Consider the following 17,029-nt stretch of genomic DNA (forward strand, 5'->3'; position numbering starts at 1 on the left):
ATTGACATCAGGGGGAGGTATGATGTCTACATGTTCGATCTCGAAGAGTGAAGGACGTGTTGTGCTCTTTTTGTCCTTCGACTAGGGTTATTTTTGTCCCACAAGGTTTTTGTTACCTGGCAAGGTTTTTAGTGAGGCAACGATCAAAGCGTCATCACCAGTTTGAGCAGCACAAGGGGGAGTGTTGAAGGATGTCGACATCATGTGTGCCTCTTCAAACTAGGGTTTAGAGTTGTAATAGGAGAAGGTTCTAGGTATTCTAATTGTATTCGGATTCTATTACATTTTGTGTACTTTGTAACTCCCTATATAAATGGCTCCTATTATCAATAATAAACACAAGGGCTAAATACAAATTACTACCCTGTGGTTTAGGTCCAAAATCAATTCAGTCCTTGAACTTCTAATTTCATCAAAAACACCCCTGCACTTTCAATTTTGATCTAATAGGTCCAATTTGTTAGTTTTCCGACAATTGAGTTATTTAACTTGTTAATGTGGCTCATATATGGCCTATGTTTTATGATGTGGTGTCGAGGTGGTCTGCATAGTCAATTTAGGAGTGAGTCCTACTATTAAAAATAAATAGTTTTTCAACAAATAATCCAACTATAACTTGAACCCATAACAAAATATTAACGAATTGGACCTATTAGAGCAAAATTGAAAGTGCAGGGGTGTTTTTGATGAAATTAGAAGTCCAGGGACTGAATTGATTTTGGACCTAAACCACAGGGTACTAACTAGTATTTAGCCCTAAACACAATTCTCTCTGCAATTCCATCTTCACTTAAACAGAGGAGATCAAAGTAAGCGAATAACTTACAAAGGCAAAATCATCAGTTTTAAATGTTGGATCAAGCATCTTGTATTTTGAGCAATAAGTTGCCAGAAAAAGTTTGATGTAAGGAGTTTCATCAAAAGCAGCAGTTATACCACCATTTGCACTACCATTTTGAAAAAGTTGCATTGATGCAAATATTCAGTGGAATTATAGACCTTAAGTTTGTCGTCCGTGAACCCTAGTTTCTTCAAAATCTCCTTAACAAAAGAACCTTCTTGATATCCAACACTGTGTCCATTCTTCACGAGCAAGTGTACATCAGTAATAGTTGGTTGGAGCTGCTGAATTGTCAACATTGAAGTTAAACTTGCGGTATAGCTCTGGGTCAATATAAGGACTACCACACACCAGATGACCACTACGAACCTAGCCAAGTTACTAACCATGCACTCGCTCCCCTGTTAAAAAGATATAATGTATAATGGAAAAACATGGAAATTAGTAAAGTTTTTGTTTCTACAAAGTGTTGATGGAGTACAACAGATTAAGGTGGGGAACTTACGGTGTGCAAAAACCATGGTTGAGAAAGCGAACCAAAAGCTTGTGCCAATTTGGTGACTTTTAGGCCCGCGGAAATCCTCGTTTATTCGATGTTCAAGAACCCATACCACAAATCCAATGAATACGAAAAAACAGCCGGTTGTTAACCAAAGGTCCCAAGTCAAAGGATCCAAAAACACCCAAGTGTTCTTACCGTGGTCTTTAAGGGGCACAATCATGTATACCCCGGATTCTGTGTATGGCAATGTGAAGTCAACATACAGGAACCTGTCCGGTGTAATGGTTATATCCCCTACTGCAGCATCATAGTTCTATCAAGTTAAAAAGCCAACATTTCAGTGAGCAATTTTGTAGTTTTGCTAGACTATAAATTGGCGACAATAAAAAGAAAAATGTAAATAAATTAAGAGTTCAGAATAAGTGTTCTTACCCCTCGGAATACTTCCTTGACTAAATCGTCGTAACTACCATTACTCTCACCATTAGGCTTTGCATAAGCATAAAATTCGTAAGCATAGGGTAATGCTCGACTTGCAGCTTTAAAGACTTGTAAACAGTATCCATCAGTGACCCTGGTTGTGTTAGTGCTACGATCATATGTCGATTTCACAAATTCATTAAACCCTAGATTGACTGGAACTAAAATTTTTAACTTCTTCTGGGGACTTGTAGGAATCTGCCAACCTCTTGGAGCAGAGGAGATGTCTCCTGGCCATAAAATAGGTCCAAGACTAGCATTAGAAGCAGAACTGAAGTTTCTTACAAGTCCGTTTTGGGATGTCCAAAATCCAATCACCTTTTCCCCATTTCCAATCAGATTCACAATCTCAAAAGTTGATGATTGTAGTTGCCCTTTTACGAGACTAAAATTTCCTGAAAATCCTATAAAACTTGTACCGAGTAGCGCTTGGACAAGCTGAGGACCCATCTGAGAGTCCCCAAAATTCTCTAAATCACTGGAACTACCAGAAGAATTCATCTTTTCGAAGGTGAAGTTTCTACCACTCCCAACATGTTCTACTGCCATGGCTAGTGCCTTGGCACAGTCATAAGCCCACAATCCAAAGACATCCAAATTCACATCAACAGCAGTTGGATTTTCTTGTTGGAATTTCCTTTTCCATGCAACTCTAAAACTCGCTTCCTTCTCTTTTGGGATATGTGTTTTCAAACCCAATATCCCTTGCATGTTTTCCACGATAAAAGATGGATTAAACGAACCAATCTCGTTGGAAATTCCAGCGGTCACTAAGGTAACATGTGGACAATAAAGACCGTTGTTTGCATTGTCTTCAACTTGTAAAGCTCAGCTTCTATTTGCTCATCAGTGGCATTTGGGGAAACAACACTCCGGTAAGCGATTTGGACATCAATTTCTTGCAGAGCATCAGAGAGGTAAGGGATAACTCCTTCTCCAAACTCGTTGTCGACGTAGATGGGGACTACTTTTCTCCAACCGAAGGTTTGAATGATGTCGCTTATGGCTTTCACTTGCAAAGAGTCATTTTGTGCAGCTCGAAAAAAGTATGGGCTACGGATTGAAGTGAGAGAAGGACTTGTTGCCGAAAATGAGATTATGGGCACATGTGCTTTGTCACCAAGGTTGATTAGGAAGTTGGCCTCCACCGATGATGAAGGGCCTATGATGGCTTGCACTTCAACATTCTTTATTAGGTCAAGAGCTGTTACAATTAAAAGGTTAAATGGTTAATCAGAATGGAGAGGAAATGGATGGATTATTTGCATCACTATGAATAAACGGGTTGTTACTTACGATTGAAGTAATAATATATACTAGCCTTCTTATTTCTATTTTCTTTATCCTAGAAAACAGGATCCCTGACGCCGGCGCGTAGTGATCTTCCGGCGGACTCTCGTCGTCCGTGAATCCCGACCTCTCACGAGGGAGGTTCTATTAGGCGCTGCTTCACCGCACGCTGTCTATCTCGCTGCTCCGTCAGTGATAGTTTTGAGCGCTCCGCTAGGGTTTTGTATCCTAGGGTTGTTTCTCTGCACCCAATCTGGCTTTCGATCATGAAGGTTTTAGCATGGAATTGTCGTGGAATCTGCAACAATACAACCGTTCATGCTCTTCGGAAACTGATTCAGAAGCATCATCCTTCCTTCATCTTTCTTAGTGAAACGAAGGTCTCTGATAAGGAGTATATGGGCAATCTGCGTCTGCAGATTGGGTATCTCAATTGTGAGGCCGTATTCAGCTCTGGCCAGTCGGGCGGGCTTGCCATGTTCTGGGAGGACGGATTGGATGTTCGGTTCCGATCTAAGTCGGCGTATCATGTGGATGTGGAGGTATGGCCATCTGATGGCTCTATGTTGGCCTGGAGATTAACGGGGTTCTATGGGCACCCGACGACGGCGCAGCGGCATGTTACTTGGTCGCTGCTTCGACGTTTGGGGGAGGAGTCGTCACTGCCTTGGGTTATCCTCGGTGATTTTAATGAGCTTACCCATGCCGATGAGAAGTCTGGAGGTGAACCACGGAGGGAGGCGCAGATGCAGATCTTTAGGGATGCGCTCTCGCATTCTGATCTTATTGATTTGGGTTTTTTAGGTTCTCCATTCACCTGGAAAGGTGGTGGTGTGAGGTGCAGGCTAGATAGGGTCTTTGCTACTGCTTCTTGGTCAGATGTCTTTCCAGCCTCTAGGGTTTTCAATCTTGAACCCATTCATGGTGACCATGTTCCAATTTTGTTGGAAGTGGGTTGTACTGTACCTGTTGTGGCTCGACGACGACCTCGTTTCAAGTTTGAAAGTTTTTGGGTCAGTCATGATGACTGTGAGAGAGTTGTTGATGAAGGGTGGAGGGCTTCTACTGATGGTAGACCTATGTTTCAAGTGGTGCATAAAATTTGTAATACTCGTTTCTCTCTAAATACCTGGCAGAGGAATACCTTTGGCAATAGAGGAAGGGAGATGAACTTATTACGTCGTAGACTGCAAGAACTTCTTACGCTGCCATTTACTCCAGAGCTACAACAAGAGAGTTTGGAGTTATCTAACAAATTAGAGGTTCTCTTGAACGAGGATCATAGTTATTGGCTGCAAAGGTCCAAGGTCCTTTGGCTTTCCGAGGGCGATAGAAACACCAAATATTTCCATCGTAAGGCTTCAAATAGGCGAGCAAAAAACCGGCTTCAGGGTTTGTTTGATGATGACGGTGTTTGGAAGACCTCAGAGCTGGGAATGGAGAAGGTTGTAGTTGACTACTTCACTGAGATGTTCTCAGCGGGTGCCTTGGACACTATGCATATGATGAACGTTGTTGATTGTATTCAACCAAAGGTGACCCCCCAGATGAACTTGGAACTTAACGCTCCTTATACTGAGTCTGAGATTCGGACGGCCTTGTTTCAAATGTATCCTACTAAGGCCCCCAGGCCTGATGGTATGCCCCCTATTTTCTTCCAAAAGTATTGGAGCATTATTGGAGCTGATGTGGTTAGCGCAGTGCAGAATTTTGTACACTCGGGTCAAATGTTGGGTGAGATAAATTTCACACATATCTGTTTGATTCCCAAAGTCAAAACTCCTGATAAGATGTCTGATTTGCGGCCTATTGCCCTCTGTAATGTGATCTATAAGATTTGTGCAAAGGTGGTGACTAACAGGTTGAAGCGTTTTATGTCTGACATAATCTCGCCATTTCAGAGTGCCTTTATTCCGGGTAGGCTTATCTCTGATAACACTTTGGTGGCCAATGAAGTCTCTCATTTTATTCATAATCGACGTTCGGGGGAGGGGGTGATGTCTCTGAAGTTAGATATGAGTACGGCTTATGATCGTATGGAGTGGTGTTTCCTGCAGGCTGTCCTTCTGAGGCTTGGGTTTGAGGAGTCTTGGGTACAGATGATCATGCAGTGCGTCACTACAGTCCGGTATTCTTTCTTGGTTAATGGGCAGCCCCGTGGCTATGTCACTCAAACTAGGGGTCTTCGGCAAGGAGACCCTTTGTCCCCTTACTTGTTTGTTCTCTGTGCTGAGGGGTTTACAGCGTTATTGGATAGAAAAGTTCAACAAGGCCATCTTTCTGGTATTTCTATTTGTCCTGGAGCTCCTAGTATTCATCATTTACTCTTTGCGGATGATAGTCTGTTGTTTGGGAATGCTACCCTGGAGGAGTGTGGTCATCTTCAATCTGTTTTGAGTGATTATGAAGGTGCCTCTGGTCAAAAAATTAACTACTCAAAGAGTAGTATTGTGTTCAGTAAGAATGTCAGTGAGGATTCTAAGATTTTGTTGGCCGGCTTTTTAGGTGTGTCTATTGTAGCGAAGCATGATAAGTATCTGGGTCTACCAACCTATGTGGGTAGACAGAAAACTGAAACGTTTGCTTACATTACCGAGAGTCTAAGCAAGAAACTTGAAGGTTGGCAGGGGAAGCTCCTCAGTGGTGCAGGGAAGGACTTGCTAATTAGAGTTGTGGCGCAGGCACTGCCCACGTACACTATGAGTTGTTTCTTATTGCCCAAGTCTTTCTGTGATAATCTTCATCAGAAGTGTGCCAAGTTCTGGTGGGGTAGCAGAGGTGAAGACAGGAAGATTCATTGGCTCTCTTGGGACAAACTCTGCCAGCCAAAAGAGAATGGAGGTATGGGTTTCCGTGATTTGTATGCCCATAACCTGGCTTTGTTAGCACAGCAGGGGTGGAGGTTGTTACGTCAACCTCATTCTCTTCTTGCTCGTTTGTATAGAGCTAAGTATTTTCCTAATGGTGAACTGTGGGATGCTGAACTGACCTCTTCTCCTTCAGTGTGTTGGAGAGGGATTTTTGAGGCTTTGAAGGTTTTACGAAAAGGTGTTAGATGGCAAGTTGGAGATGGAAGATCGATTCATATTTGGGATTCTCCTTGGCTACCTAGACCTAGCTTGCTCTTTTAGGCCTATTGTTCGCAGTCCTAATTCTCCTGAGTGGGTCCATGAACTCTTACTTCCCTCAGGTTCTTGGAATTGTGATTTTATATCGGCACATTTTGATCCAGTAGATGCTGCTCTTATTCTTTCCATTCCACTTAGTAATCGACAAGTCCATGATAGGTTGATATGGCATTATGATGTTAAGGGCAGGTTTACTACTCAAAGTGCCTACAAAGTTGCTTATGGGATAGTTCATGATTCTGATCCGGGTGCTACTACTTCAGAGGTTACTACTTCATTTTGGAAGAGCATTTGGTTTGCTAAGGTTCCAGGTAAAGTCAAGGTACACATTTGGAAGGCTTGTGCCGGTATTCTTCCTACGATATCTCAACTTCTCTCTCGTCGAGTTTATTTGCAAGATGGTTGCATTTTCTGTAATGACGAAGATGAATCCATTACACATGTTCAGTGGGATTGTCACTTTGTGCGGTCAGTGCTGCTCTCTTTCCAGGCTTTTACTCCTGTTATGCATCTACCTTCTTCTCCTACCTCGGTCATGGACTGGTTAATAGCGTGCTCTGACATCCTGCCTAAGAATGATTTTGCTTTACTCCTCTTTACACTTTGGATGCTTTGGAAAGAGCGCAATAAGAGGGTATGGACTGGTAAGGCTGTGAGTGCACAACATGTTGGTTTTCAAGCCTCCCATAATTTTCTCCTGTTCCAACAAGTTACAAAGTTAGCTTCTACATCTTCCAGGCCGAGACGAAATTTGGCACAATGGCAGTTACCCTCTGAGGGTTGGCTAAAAGCCAACTTTGATGGTGCTTTTGATGTTAATTCTCGTAAGGGTGGCATTGGTGTGGTGGTGAGGGATTCCACTGGTGCTGTCGTTGGGGGGGTTTGCATGCATGTTAATATGGCTTTTTCACCAGTAGAAATTGAGGCCAAAGCTGCTAGGGCAGCTTGTGCGTTGGCTGTGCAGTTTCAGCTCACTCCGATCAGTTTTGAAGGGGATTGCCTACAGGTCATTCAAGCTGTTAATGCCGGTGAGGAGGACACATCTCCTTGGGGTCGGTTAATTGATGATTCCATTTTCTTTTTGAGCCAGTTACCTGGAGCGTCATTTTCCCATGTCTTCAGGGAGTCCAATTCTGCTGCTGATAAGTTAGCTAGATTAGCCCTCTATAGTCAAGTTACTGTTTCTTGGTTTGGCTGTATTCCTGCAGAGCTTAGGGGTTTTGTTACCTCGCATTGTACTCTTTAACTTTCTTCAAGTTAATAAAGTTTGTCGTCGTTCCTTTCAAAAAAAAAAAAAATATACTAGCCTTCTTCATACATGCTCGGCATGTACAATAGTTTTTTTTTTTTAAAGAAAATTAAAAAAATAAATGAAATAAAACAGTTATTACAGAGAGAAAATAGTGGGAGAGAAAAGTGGAGATTGTGTGATAATTTCTTTTTAATTTTTTCAATAAAAATTCATTTTGTAATTGTCATATTTACCCTTATGATTTAATTTATTTTCAAAGTTTTTTAATATTTCAAGGTTAAATCTGTCAAAATTTTTGGTTTTGGCTAACAAAACATCTTCTCTTAATAATAGTATAGATATATATATATATACTAATCTACAATCACATGCTCTGCATGTGTAAGAAAAATTTTAATTGTAAAAAAAAAAATGAAGTTATCTGCAAAAGAAATAGATTCAATGGGTAGTTATTGCAGAGAGAAAAGTGGGGTTGTGGGATCATTTCTTTTCAATTTTCATAATAAAATCTATTTTATAATTGTCCTATTTACCCTTGTGATTTAATTTATTGTCAAAGTTTTTTAATCTTTCAGGGTTAAATCTATCAAAATTTTCAGTTTTGGCTAACAAAGCCTCTTCTCTTAATAATAGTATATATATATATATACTATTATTAAGAGAAGAGGTTTTGTTAGTCAAAACAGAAAAAATGTACCAAAATGACCCTAAAATATTAAAAAACTTTACAACTCATAAATTGAATAGGGGTAATATAGTCAAATTAAAAAATAAACAGAAAATAGGAAAAAGAAAAAAAATGGTGAAAGTGAAACAGATAAGAACTTGAAAAAAAACTACCCACTCCTGTTAAAAAAAAAAGGACTAAATTCAATTTAGTCCCTCAAACTTTAGGCCAATCTTCACTTTGGTCCCTCATCTTTTTTTTTAATCACGATCGTCCCTGTTCTCCCAAATGTCATCAGCCTCGTCCAAATTTTAAATCTCCCTCCATTTGTGACGTCAGCTGCCGAGCTGGAGCAGACACTTGAGCCCACATGTCAGATTTTGAACAGTTCCAGGAGGCCAGAATCGACATTTTCACATATTTTGCTTCCAAATTTGAAATTAATCCTAATAAATCTACATTAAGTACAAAAACTAATTAAAAAAAACACCAGACTTGTTGCCAACATAACCAAACATAAAGGGTTGTAATCTTGCAAACATACCATAAAGGGTTGCGAAATGAGAAAATCTCACCATAAAATGACCAAACCCAAATAATTTGCAGAAATTGTACCTAATCATTAGCAGCCAACTAGATGCATATCATGTGTTTTGTTTTACATCCAAACTAACAAAAAACAACAGTTCGGAAAGAGTTGCATAAATTCTAGGTCTAATCATCTAGGCAAAAGATTAGACCTAGCAACCATGTGACACATCGATCACAAGGTTGCACAAAAATATTGCAACATGCATCTCTATCTCTATCTCTATCTCCTAACCTTGGTTGCTAATCAGATTGTCCCTTTGCTCTATTTTCCACCACTCTTTGCATTTTCTCTGATCCTTACAGATGACCTGGATGAAGCTTGTGCAGTTTGTGCAGAAGCATCTTTACCCTTGCTTGAGGGAGCTCTTGGTGGTCTACCTTTGGTTGCAGTAGGTCTAGCTGTTGAAGCTCTTGCTGCTGCCTTCTTTTCATTGTATTTTTTCTATAGGGGCATAACCAAAAATCACATTTTTAAACAAATCACATTTCAATATAATCTCCATCACAAGAAGTTCATATTGAAGGACATATTGAAACTACCTTTTGTTCCACAGCTTTCTGCTTTGCCTTTGATCTGAGCTCATTCTTTGACTTTAGGGGCCTTTTGCTACCCTTTGCCTGCAGTAAGTAAGGTGGTCAGTATAATAACAAAAAGGCACAACTCCAAAGTCAAAAACCAATAACAAATCATGAGCAGAAGCAACCTGAGGTTGAGTAGTTGATGCATCTCCATTGTTGAGCTTTCTCTTCTTGGTACCTTTAGCTGCTGCTGGCTTAGGTGGTAAGTGCCTATGGCAAGTCTTCATATTGTGGTCCAAAATGCCACAGTTGCTACACTTCAGTGATTTTTGAACCCTTCCAAGCTTAGGACCATCAGTCTCCTTCTCAGATGCATCTTTTATCCTCTTGGTCCTTCGCCTACCAAGCTGCCTATTGTATTGTGGTGGGAGGATGGCAGGTTCATCAGAAGGGAGCCATAAGTCCATACCATTAACAGGTTTCACAGTGTTAGAGTAAATCGCCATGTAGGTGCTTGTCTGGTAGCATGCATCCACATAGTCTTCAGGTTTCTGCCTCATGAAATTGATTGCAGATATGGCATGCTTGCATGGTATGCCAGTGAGATCCCATCTCCTACAAGCACAGGTTCTTCTACTCAAATCAACCACATATTTGGATCCTCCAGTGCTTTCTACCTCAATCTGTTGGCTGCCAGTACCATAAGGGATGCAATCTGTTGTAGACTTTACTTTGTTCTTCTCTAGAATTTCTCTAGGCTTGGGGCAGATGGGGTCTACAATTATGTTCATCTTCTCTTTCCTCATAGCAATCCTCTTCATCATCTTCACTCTAATAGCCTCAAAGCATGATATGACTCGCTTGGACCTTGCAGGTAGGATGAAGGCATTGAAGCTTTCACAAAGGTTGTTTAGAAGCACATCACATTTTAGAACAGTGCCAAAGTGTGCTCTACACCACTGCTTAGGTGGTCTTCTAGGATCTGCACATAAAGGGTTGACCAAATGTTAAACCCTAGTATCCTTCAATATAATCTAGGACTAAGTAAATCAAAATTGGGTGAATGAAACTTACCTGTTAACCAGTCATATGCTCCTGGGTCCATCTGCTTCATGAGGACCATCTCCTTCCAATAATAAGCCATTGTAATGGATTTTGCAATTGCCCAAAGCTGGTCTTTCATGACTTTTCCTGGGAACAACTTGTTGAAATTTGTCCAAAGATGCCTGACACAGAACCTGTGTTCTACTAGTGGGAGAACAGCTTCACAAGCTGGAAGCAACCCTTTCTGCTTGTCAGAAATTATGGTATACCCATTTCCTTCTCCCCTAATGTCTAGGTCATTCACCAAAATCCTCATAAACCAATCCCATGAATCTTTACTTTCCATCTCCACCATAGCATATGCAACAACATATGTGGTGTTGTTAGGATCCAACCCTACAGCTGCCAACAACTGACCACCAAATGCACTCTTAAGGTGGCACCCATCTAATCCAAAAATGGGTCTGCAACCAGCCCGAAAACCCCTCTTCAGAGCTCCTAAGCACACATACATCCTCTGAAAAACAGGGAGCTTCTCAGTGTTGTTGAAGTCACAAACTATCTCAACTGTTGTGTCAGGATCCACCCTCTTCAATTCCTTTGCATAGTCTTGTACCCTAGCATATTGCTCTTTCATTGACCTCTCAACCCTCTTCAGTGCTGCCTTCTTGGTCCTATAAGCTTGTTGAAAAGAAACTCTTGCTCTCACTCCAGCTGCCATGGTCTGTGCAAGTGCTTCTGAAACATAAAACACCCAAATCTTTGTATTAGTAATGAATGCATACATCACTTAACATATAGCCCTCAATGCACAAGTCTCAGATAAAAAAAAACACATATACCTGTTGAAATGTTAGGATTCAACTTTATCTGGTCTGCAAACTTATCAGTGAGGTAGGGGGTCTTCACTGTACTGTTCTCATATACTCTTGCACAGTTATGCTCTCCATGGTATGACTTAATCATGAGGGTATCTTCATGCTGCATTTTTGATGCAAATAACTCGAATGGACAGTCTTCAGCCTTACATATAGCCCTCAATCTGACCTTGTCATTCTTTAGAAAAAGAGGTTCCCAACCATTTTGAATTGCCCTCTCTCTGATAGCAGCCCTAAGTATATTGGGGGAAGCAAACTTCATACCCTTACAGAAGTGAGGGTCTCTCATATCCACTTTAGGGTTAAACTCTGGAAATCTATCTCCCTCTCCTTCATCATCAGAATTATACTCATGGCCAATTCCTTCCTCATCTGAATCTACAGCTCCATACATACCCTCATTGTCTTCAAAATCACCCACTCTTATCCCTCCCTCCTCCTCATTACTCCCCCCAACAGCCTCACCATCCATAGAACATCGTTCTTCTTGAGACCTAGCACCTACCTCCTCTTCTGTTAACCAATCAAACAAAAAATCATCATCTACTCCATATGCTGCATACTCATCATCATCTGCAGCAGGATTATAATCATCATCCTCAGAATTATCTTCTCCAGAAAACTCATCATTTTCCTCAGATTCCTCTTCTTCAACCCATCCAGGATCTTGTCCACCCATTCCATCAGAACTATCATCAAAGTCATCAACTTCTTCAGTCTCCAATTTCTTCTTTCCCTTATCACTGGGATCAATGGTTGGAGCTTTGCTTTGTTGAGTAGGAACATCATCTTGAGGCTCCCTAATAATCACAGGAGGCAGCTTCTTCCTTTCTGCACACCTTTTAAATCTTCTGCCCTTTTGTTCATTGCCCACCTCAGGTTGCTTCTTAGGAGAAGGAGGGAGCTCTTCAATCTTCACAGATGTTCTTGGCTTCCTTGGTGAATCAGGAAGTTCCTCAATGACAACCCCACTGGTTGTAGCTTGACTGAACCCCCACTCAGGTACTTGGTCCTCATACATAAATAAGTCATCAAGTTCTTCTTCTTGTTGATCATCCTACAAATCCTTGTGGTCAAGATATAGTATCACCACCCTTATCTCTGGCACACAACAACACATTGTGATCACATCCTTGTCAGTGTTCAACTTCGTTATTGCATCATCCTCAGATCCTATTGAGTACCAATAGTCAATCCTTGTCCCAACATAAGCAGGATTAATACCCCTCACCATCCCATCTACCTCAGTCAAGCTCATCCTGTCCTTGTCCACATGATCGTAATAAGATATGCTTCCACCAACATACTTATTTTCTATGTAATCAACATATCCACCATGATATACCTTCATGGTAAAATAATCTGGATGTACTGCATTGCAAAACAAAGGACCATAAACAAACTCATTTAGCAACATGACTTAGCAAAACTACAAGTACAACACTCCAAAAACTAGTACAGAATAGCACAAAGCACAAGCACAAATGCCCTAAACCTAAAGTCATAAATCCTCACCAACCCAGTTTACAACGTTTTCCAACCACTCAGACCCTAAAAAATGAAATCTTAAGTAGGACCACAACAGCACTTATGACGATCACTATAAAAACCTTCTATTTCAGCTACCTAACGAGATTCACATGCATATTCTATTATGGACCTTCTATTATTCAAATCTTCTGATTCGTATGAAAGAGAAATAGACAAGCCTCTGTAATTCTCGAAAATCACATTTCATAACCTTCCTAAACCATAGCCTACAAAACCCTAAATTTAAAAACCCAGAAATCAAAACCGAAAACCGCACACAATAAACCACCGTAATGGGTAGAAAAAACCCTAAATTTGACCGTAATAAAACCCTAAATTTCACTGTAACAAAACCCTAACTTACCGTAATTGGGAATATCCTGGCCTCCGTTTTCCAATCGAGGAATCCAGTCGTCATCAGCCCCGGCCATGTCGTTTACCATCGCGTTCGATTTCTAATCCACTGACCTATTGATCTGGGTACTTTAATCTTGGTTCTTTTATCTGGGTTTCCAGAGGTTGAAGATGAGAGATAGATGAGAGATAGAAAGAGGAGAAAGAGAGTGTGTTTTTCGAGATTAGGGATTAGGTTTTCAGTTTCTGGTCGCCTAATCGAGGCCATAATAGAGGGAAAACGGTAACCAGGGCCAATTTGGACATTTTGTCCAAACTTAGGTTCAAAATATGACTTGTGGGCCCAAGTGTCGGCTCCAGCTCGGCAGCTGACGTCACAAATGGAGAGAGATTTAAAATTTGGACGAGGCTGATGACATTTGGGAGAACAGGGACGACCGTGATTAAAAAAAAAGATGAGGGACCAAAGTGAAGATTGGCCTAAAGTTTGAAGGACTAAACTGAATTTAGTCCAAAAAAAAAAAAAATCCCAATTCCTATTAAAAAAAAATTCAATATTCACACACACAGTGTGTGAGGCCCATCTAATATATATATACACACTAGCAGGGCCCACCCACTATGTGTGTGGAGAGAAGTTAAAGGTAGTGGAAAAGCTTTTCGTACAACTACCATATTTTATGCTTTTTATTTTTATTTTTATTCTTTTTTTTTTTTACAATTTTATGTGTGGAGAAACCCTGTATATATATACAGGCAGGTTCTGGAGCGGACGTCGATACTTCTGCAACGTTTTAGGCGGCGCAAGGCTTGTCGAACAGAGGCCGGAGACATCCCAAACAGCTTCTGGGCAGTGATCGAGGTTGAAGGATTCTAGGCAGCGACCTCACCTGCAACTGCAAGGTTCTGGGCAGCGCCGCCACCTCGTCGCCGGCGACTCCACCCGACTGCAGACTGGTCCGTCCGACAAGCGGCGCCTCGCCGTCGCGGCCTGAGCAGAGCTGCAGCATCGACGTCTGCACTTTAGCGACAGTGCGGACGTCCTCTTCAGAACATTTTTCATGCATACATACATACATACATACATACATACATACATACATACATACATACATACATACATACATGATCAGAAGCGGACGTCCGCAGTGCCCCAAAAGTACAGACGTCTATGCTTCTGCCGCGATCAAGCGCCGACGGCGGCGCGGCTCTTGCTAGACGGAGACTAGACGTCAATCTTGAGTTTCTTCTTGCCGTTGGACTCGATGGCAACCAGTTTGCAGTCCACCTTGATCGGGCTTGAAGTTTCAGGTGAGGTCGGTGCCTAGAACCTTCGACCTCGATCTCTTTGGCCTTCATCTTCATGGTGAATCTGTCCGGGATGCCTTTGGCCTCCGTCTGGCATGAGCCACGCCGCCATCGGCGCCTGATCGAGGAGAAAGTATGGACGTCCGCACTTTTGCGGCTGTGCAAACGTCCACCTCAAAACGAGCCTATTTATTTATTTATTTTTGTAGTTATCCGTCATCAATCATATTCATCTAGTCGGTCACTATGGAACCAACAAACTTATTGTCATCTATCCTTGGATTTTTATTTTTATTTTTTGGCTGAAAGATGAGTGAAAGAGAGGAGTAACCTCCCTAACACTCTAATGAATTAATCAAAGAAAAAGTAGATAACAAGAGAGGGGGACAAAACCAAAACCTCTCGAAGCAAACTAACAATTAAACAAACCTAGCAAAACCGAAACTGAGGAAGACCCATAATGTCACTATTACAATAGGACAAAATAAAAGAAGGAGGCACATCCCACCACACCAGTTGAGTTAACTACGTACCATGATCTGCAACTTTATTCCCTTCATGAAAAATATGAGAAGAGCGAAATGTCATATTTGAGATGCAACTTAAACAATTAAGTCAACGAACACGAAGTTGCCAAGGTACAAGCAAAGGAGAGCGTAGGTAGTCTAGCACAAGTGATGAGTCAACCTCCAACCAAATGTGTTTCCAATCACGAACCCAAGTAAGCTCAATAGCCGTTATCACTGCCAAAACCTCCTTGGATTTGATGATATCAGAGATTAAAACTAAACGAAGTGTTGTAATCTGAATACTAGCTTGATTACTATTAAAACTTTTCATACTCTTGGAGATCTTTGTACTATCAATTAGGAGGAATGAATTATCACACATATTTTTTAGTCACATGCATGGTGGTTACGTACGGTAGTTTTTCATGCATACTCGCACATACATTTGAAGAACAAAATATATATACATAATTAATAGGGATCAAAATGAAAAGTATATTACGTTTCAACCTAGAAATTAAGATTCTCATTTTATATATAAAGTTAGAATTAATTAACCTGCAGCAGCTGTAAGAACAACATCGATGGGGGAGTTCCTTGGAGGCTTGGATGCAGACGGAGCCTAGCTAGTCGTATACTTGCATTGGGATGAGCAGCATACAAGTCAGAGAGGGCCATATTGATGCAGCTCAGCCCCATCTTCCCGAACCACGTATCAAGGTCAAGAATCACACCCACATTATAATTAACTATATTCATGGCCAAGGTACTGTTTGGCTCCAAAACCAGTTGGCTTGCAAACTGTCTCTTTTGAGCGAGTGATTGCGCAGGCGTGCCAGCACCGCGGGGTGCAGTCGTTGGGGTAGTCCCTTGACCTGACTTCTTCTTCAAGCGCTGTGGACGAGGAGAGCACCAACCTCGTCACAGGGTTCTTCTCTAGCCTTTCGGAAAAGGACTTTTGCCTTACGGATAAGGACTTTGGTTGTGGTCTCTTGCGTTCACCGAATCGATACTTAGTGTTGTAGACTAAGCAGAGCAATCACTGGGAAGTTGGGAGAAAGCACGGGTTGCGCTAAAGCGTGACTTTAGCTTCGCTGGGTTGCGAGGGCGTTACCCTTGCTTCGCTGGCAGTAACGGTGGCGGTTGCGCTTGCAGTCGGCTCGCTGGGAGACTGGGACTGGAAGTACGGTCGCCGGGTTGGTCTGGTGATGCTGACAGTCGGCTCTTGGAGAGACTAGGACTGGCGCACGGTCACCGGGTTTCAACAAGGTTGAAGGTTTGCTCCGGGGAGGCTTTGTAATCGCTAGGATTGATTGATATGAGAGAGGTCCTTAATTCTTCCTTGAAACCTGGTATATATACCTAGGGTTTTGACTGCTCCTTGTTGTAGAAGGACTATTGATTGAAGTTTCCTAGTCAATCTCTGCTACTTGATTCCAATAAGGTTTCGTTTTCCTTATGGATTCCGGAATGGGCGAAGCTATAACCCAAACCCTAGTAGGCTTATTTTTGGGTCGCAGGTATCGGCCCGCTGTGCTAGATCTACTAAAGGATATTGCCAAAATTACTTTTGGGCTCAAACATTGCCCCCCAGGCCTCGAAATCAGGCTCATGAAAATGCAACTGATTGAAGGGGACTAAAACGACGCGTTCAATGCTTGAAACGATGTCATTAATGAGGGTTGCGTCCTTTCACTCGCGAAACGCCTTTCTGTCGTATCGTTTCCCTCACAAAATCTCTTATTTAAATCCGCAGCCACTTCAGACCTGTCACATCAGAAACTCTTTTAGTCTCCTAAACCCAGAAACCCTCTTTTACACATATCTTCCTCTTCGAAACCCAGAAATGGCTCCCCCGAAAAAGATAGTTATCGATCAAGAAGAAGAACTGAATGAACAAGCCGCCCATTCTTGGGGAGCCAACATCGGTGCCAGCCTGATCCTCCAGACCATTATCCAGAGACCCCTGCTCCTCAGACTCTCGAACAATCATGCCGGACTGGGTCCAACGCCGCGGGATTCTTTCCCGGCCGACGCCATCGCCTTCTATGGCTTACCTGTTCGCCGCCCCATCCCAGTCTTCCGAAGGACTCCTGGGGATTTTACCAGTTGGAGTGCCCCTAATCATCGATCAAA

At 41.9% G+C, this 17,029-nt stretch overlaps 1 pseudogene; it reads right to left on the bottom strand.

Annotated features, from left to right (window-relative positions):
• Window positions 1–790: 790 nt before the first annotated feature.
• LOC133745041 (glutamate receptor 2.8-like) lies at window positions 791–15,652 on the bottom strand (annotated as a pseudogene).
• Between the last annotated feature and the right edge of the window lie 1,377 nt (window positions 15,653–17,029).

This window comes from Rosa rugosa, chromosome 4, assembly GCF_958449725.1.
Source record: "Rosa rugosa chromosome 4, drRosRugo1.1, whole genome shotgun sequence".
Lineage (NCBI taxonomy): Eukaryota > Viridiplantae > Streptophyta > Magnoliopsida > Rosales > Rosaceae > Rosa > Rosa rugosa.